Raw genomic sequence first — 6,000 nt, 5'->3', positions numbered from 1 at the left:
GAGGTCGTCAATAAACACAAGGACTTCCTTCCGGTTTAGATCTCCCATACAACGTTCCATTAGCCGTTGAAACGTGCTAGGTGCATTCATGATTCCTTGTGGCATCCGCTTTAATTCCCAGAAACCTAATGGGCATACGAAAGCGGTTTTCTGCTTATCAGACTCTTCCATCTCAATTTGATAATAGCCCGACTTCAAGTCAAGAACTGAGAACCATTTTGATCCGGTCAAGACTGAAAAGGCTTCTTCCAAGTTAGGAAGGGCATAGGCATCCTTTATGGTCTGGGAATTTAATTTCCGGAAATCAATGCATAGCCGCACAGAGTTATTCTTCTTCCGAACAACGACTATTGGAGACGAGAATGGAGATTCTGACTCCCTGATGACACCTGCTTCCAGAAGCTCTTGAAGATGTTTCCTGACTGCGTCCATATCTTGGGGATGAATAGGACGAGCTCGATGCTTGAATTGAATTTAATTGATGCTTTATTCTGTGTTTTACTTTATCAGTGTGACCATAGTCCAAATCATTCGATGCAAAGACATCAGACATGGAATTCAGTAAGGATGTTATCCTCTCCTTCCACTCAGGTGTTAGGGGGGAATTTCCAAAGTCAACAGGGATATTGGGAGGATTTGCCTCCATCTTCTCATTTTCAACGCCCTCCTTGGAAAGCTCCCATTACTTTTTTGGACAGCATGAACTTGTGCGATGACAGCCTTTGGAGGAATCGTCAAGTCAGTTTGTGTTTCATTTTTCATCACCGCTGGTAACTGCACAATACGCTTTCTTGCAGGTAAACTGTGCAGAGTGCTTGCCACTAGAAGACCACCAGGTAAGGAAGATGGCATAGAGGTCTCCACTGATACCCACTTCTCAAACACAGGACTTTTCACTTGCACAAGTCCATCCAGAACTACTGTACATCCTGCAGGTACAACTTCCGATTGGTCTCCTTTCAACTTTACACATCCCACCAATCCAATGGACGCTTGCCGGTTCCTCTTCTCCAGTACATTTATGACAGCTTAAAAACCATAGAAGGGTGACTTGCAAGTAGATGTTTCCCCTTGAGTGCAGTTTGCATATAGCACATCAAGTGAATTGGTTCCAATGAGAATCTGTGGTGAGTTCGTCAAATCAGGAACTATTAATGCCAGGGTTGGGACTTCAGCTTCCATACCAAGAAAATCTTTAGGAAACTTCAAACAGAGCTCCACATAACCCAAGTAAGGTACGGCCTGACCATTGGCTCCTTCAACTTCTAACAGATGCCCCAATGGTTTCATGGGGTGTCTGGACAAATACCTTTCGTAGTATGACCTAGGAATGGTGGTTACCTGTGATCCAGTATCTAGAAGACAGTTGACTTCTCTTCCTTCAATGTGAATCCTGGCTGTGCACCTAGTTCCCACCAATCCTGCAGGTAATTCATGACATGAAGTGCCATAAACATTTTGATTGTACAGACGGCCATGCTTCTTTGGGCAATATTCTTTTTTGCCAGTCTCTGTCCGCCCCACAACAGAGACTGATCTCAGTTTAAAGGTTGCCAGTTGGAGGGATTCTTCAAGTCCCAAGCAGCTTGACGTTCCCTCAGCTCGCGGCGCTTTTCTTCAACTCTGTGAGGGTTTGGATCACTCTCACAATTGACAGCAAGATGTCCATCCTCTCCACACTGAAAGCAATAGCCAGGACGGGGTCTGTTGGCTGAATTCCAGGTGGGTTGTGAGCGTTCATTCATATCTGACTCCTTCATCCTAGGTCTATGTTTCAGAGGAAAGTCCCTAGAAGCTGGAGTTTTCTCTGAATACTTCTCTGGTACTCCTGGTACAAGATGAGCTTTGAGCTCAGCTACTTGCTGTTTCAGTTCATAAAGTTCTCTCTCATCAGGACGAGTCTTCTCTTTTTTTACAGGGTCAATCTTCATCATAGCAATCTGAGCTTGAAGCTTTGCAACTTCTTTCTTAAGTGCATCTACTTCAGACTTCTCAGCATTGCTTTTAGGTTTAACTGACTTCTGCCTTTGACTCGGGTGATTTTGAACTTCATCCTTGGACTCATCGCATGCATCACTGCAGTAGACAGACTGTTGGTGAGTGGTCGTTCGGAACTTGACTGGAACTGATGCGTGCTTATTAATTCCGAGATGTTTCCTCATCCTTTCTTCTTTTAAAGATAGCTTGTCTTCTGCAGTACGAATAAGTACCACAAGCTCAGGAAAAGAAGGGGGTGATGTTTTCCTTCCATCCAGCTGCAGGTCGGCAATCAAGGTGTTGTCCCAGCAACCTCGGCAGAATTGCTTCAGAAGACAACGATTCCGTTCAGCCTCTGTAACACCACCACGCCTGATTGTGGCACTCAACATCACATGAAGACGATGCAGGTTTTTCTCCCTGGTTTTGCAAAGCACTTATGAACAACACTAGCAGCTCATCTCCGTCTTCCACTGAGGCACACACAGATTCCAAAAGTTCAAGACACTGTTCTGGTATAGCATCTGGACCAACATGCCTGACAACATCTGAAGCTGGAGGGAGCAGACTGTCAAGAATCCTTCGGGTTTTGTGCAAGTCAGAAAGTGACTGGTCGTTAAGTAGAAAGTCAATGCTGGCCCGCCAAGTATCAAAGTCAGGTTCAGTACTCGGCCTCGGACTTCTTCCTGAGAAAACTTTAAGACGGAAAACAGCATGGGAAGAGGACACTCCATCATTGGTTTTCAGTACATGCTCCATTACTACTCTTTGAATACCTGGAGGATTTAGAGCACTTGTAGGTAAGTTCAAGGACATTGTTTCAGCAACACTGGCATCAGGGCTCCTCAGATGGTAAGGTGACTTTACCGGTGTGCTGTCCTTGGCAGGGTTTTCAGTGTCTTTATTCAATTGCATAGGAGTACCTGGTCTGGAGAATTCTTTGCCTGGAAACTTCAAAGCAGAAATCTTTTGTAGCTCCATTTGAAGAACATCCTCCAGAGGCTTTCCACTGGCTTTGGCAATGGCTTGCAGGCTCTCCAAGTACCCTTCAGTAGCACTGCTGCAAACTTCAGAGGCATACACACTCTCTTTCTGCGAACCAGAAAGACAAAACTTTCATCTTGAGTGCTTTGGACATTCATAGGCAGTAAGGGCTCCAGATTACTCATGGCAGATTCATGGACAAACTCCACAATTGCATTGCGGTGGTGCTCTGATTCTGGATTGTCGATAAGCAAGTTGCGCTTGATCGAACCATATCTCTTCAGACAGGCTTCTAGTTCTTGGTCCGGGTCAGAGAGAGTTATGCCACTGACAATAACTGAATTCTGAACTTTGATATTTTCACGTTTTACGATTTCCATGTCTATTAATTTAGCTGCCTTCTTTGTGTTTAAATTTGTTACAATTAGCCTTTTGTACTCCTGGCTGGTTCGCCAATTTTTACCTGTAACCCGCAGCTACTAGTTTATGGCATGATACTTTGGTACGTGATCTATCTGTATCTAGGACCAGCTTACAGAAGGTGGTGGGGGGGGGGGGTTCGACTCACTGGAGTATAGGGAATTGATAATAGAAATTAAAGAAAGAAAACAATCAGACTCTTCCGCAACTGTTAGTTTCTAAAAATTGAATGTATTGCTGCTGACTTAAATGAAATTAAATAAATCTTTTGACAAATAAAGTTATAGAAATAAACCCAAATAAACAGGAATAATAAACAATTCATTTCACAATTCACATTTCAGTTGAAATCAGGAATTCAAATTTTCAGAATCAGTATACAAGATTTAGAACCAGACTTCAAAGTTCACCATATGCATCCAGAGGAAAAAAATGTCCAAATGTCACTGGATGTTTTAGTTCAGTTTCAGTTCAACAGAAGAAGGAAAAAATCCCAACGAGTGATCCAAGGGAAATCCAAAGGAAAAAAAAACACTAAACAACAGTTCAAGTGAGTATGGTTTGTCCTACCAGTTCAGCAAAATGAGTGATCTATTTACTTCCAGGTACGGCAATTAGATGATTTGCTCGCCATGTCCAAACCACAGACAGAACATCCAAGGAAGGGACAGATCAGGACTCGGTCGGCAATACTCAGATGCAAGAATATGAAATGGAAGAAAAACAAAGAAACAGAAAAAAAAACCCGGCCTTGCAGAAACAAAGCCAAAAAGAATAATTATTCAACTGTTCAATAAACTGTTCAAATTAAATAAATGATCCGTTTCATTACTCAGTTTCCTATACACTGAACATAAATGCTAATCAATCACATGTTCACTCTTTGTACATTGAAACCTATGTACACAGTTAGCAAAGCTAGCGTCACATGCAACACATTTCTTCACCAACATAAATACTTCCAACACACATTCTGAACAATTAGATATTATTTACACAATAAGTATGAAAATACAGATTATATTACCATTTTCAGATGCATTTCTTTCACATTACATTCTTAAATGATAATTCTCCACATTTCAAAACCACTTAATACATATATTACAGCAAAAATGGTACTCACCAAGGAAAAGGTAAGTGAAAGAGAAAAATAAAAGAAGGTTCTTGTGATTCGGCTTTAATCCAGATAGTTTTCTTCATTCACGTGTATCTAACTTTTCCCGTTAGTCTTGTACTCTCATTCCATCGGCTTCTATCACCCGTAAAGCGTTACTTTTGAGGATTTTTTTCACTAAATAATCTATTTTTAGATTATTTAAATTCTCTTTTGAGAACTATGAAAAACGCGAATGCACTCTCTCGCGTCAATCGCCGTCTCTTTTTTTCTTCACTTTCACTCAGCTGTTCTCGTTCTGTCTCCGAACTCACTTCCAGGAGGCGGGACTAACCTCTGACCTCATCCAATCAAACTTCCTCTCGGCCAATTTCTCTTTCTAGATTTATATTTATAATATAATATAAATGAACTTAATTCTGCTTTCTTTTGTTATAATACTAAACAGATATTAATATAAAATAAAATACTTATAATTACTAGTGACCTAGTCAGTGACCTGGGTTACACTAGCATCCAGTGCTGAGAACTGAGCAGGTGGAGGGAGTGAAGATGAAACCATAGTGGATTGGCGAGAGGGAGAGAGTGAGCGTAGATTACGCCGAAAGGTAATCTGTGTAGGAGTATGTGTTGTATCTGGAGTCAGTATGAGGTTAAGAGTGATGAGAAAGTGGTCTGTGGTGTGTAATGGAGTAACTAAAGTGTTGTCTGTGGAGCAGTTGCGTGTGTAGACGAGGTCTAATTGGTTACCTGATCTGTAACTAGCCGTAGTAGATACTAACTTAAGGTCAAATGAAGTCAGTATTCATTGTGCTGAAGTCTGTGGCTAGGTGTTTATCAAGATGGATGTTGAAGTCACCAAGCAGATCAGTGGCGTGCCATCCTCAGGGAAGCTAGAAAGTAACACATCCAACTCCTCCACAAAGTTACAGAGGTGACCTGGAGGACGATAGACCACTACCACATGGATTTTAACAGGGTGAGTAATAGTGATTGAGTGCGATTTAAATGAACTGGCCGGTAGAGATGGTAAGGAATCAAATTTCCAATCATTTGAGATAAGCAAACCAGTACCCCGACCCCTCCCAATAGGCCGAGAAGTGTGTGAAAAAGTTAAACTGGTTGAGAGGGCTGGAGGAGTGGCAGTGTCCTCTGGTTTGATCCAGGTCTCAGTTAGGGCCATGAGGCTGAGCTGAGAATGAGTCCCAATAGATGAAATAAAGTCTGCTTTGTTTACAGCAGACTGGCAATTCCAGAGACCAATTGGAATATAGAGTAAAGTAGCATAGGATGTTTGGATATAACGCAAATTATTAGGATTGCGGCATCTTGTGCGTACAGAGCGTGATTTACGAGTGCTAGTAGTAATAGTTGAGATTTGAAAGTACATGGTGAATACAGATCAAAGAAAAGGCTGGATAGGAATTAGAAAAGAACCGAACACAAATAATGAAAAGGAAGATGATACAATGTCAAAGGAAGTGCCTTGGTTACAATGTCAA

Source organism: Pseudorasbora parva, chromosome 16, assembly GCF_024679245.1.
Source record: "Pseudorasbora parva isolate DD20220531a chromosome 16, ASM2467924v1, whole genome shotgun sequence".
NCBI classification, from domain to species: domain Eukaryota; kingdom Metazoa; phylum Chordata; class Actinopteri; order Cypriniformes; family Gobionidae; genus Pseudorasbora; species Pseudorasbora parva.
This window is presented reverse-complemented; position numbering follows the sequence as displayed.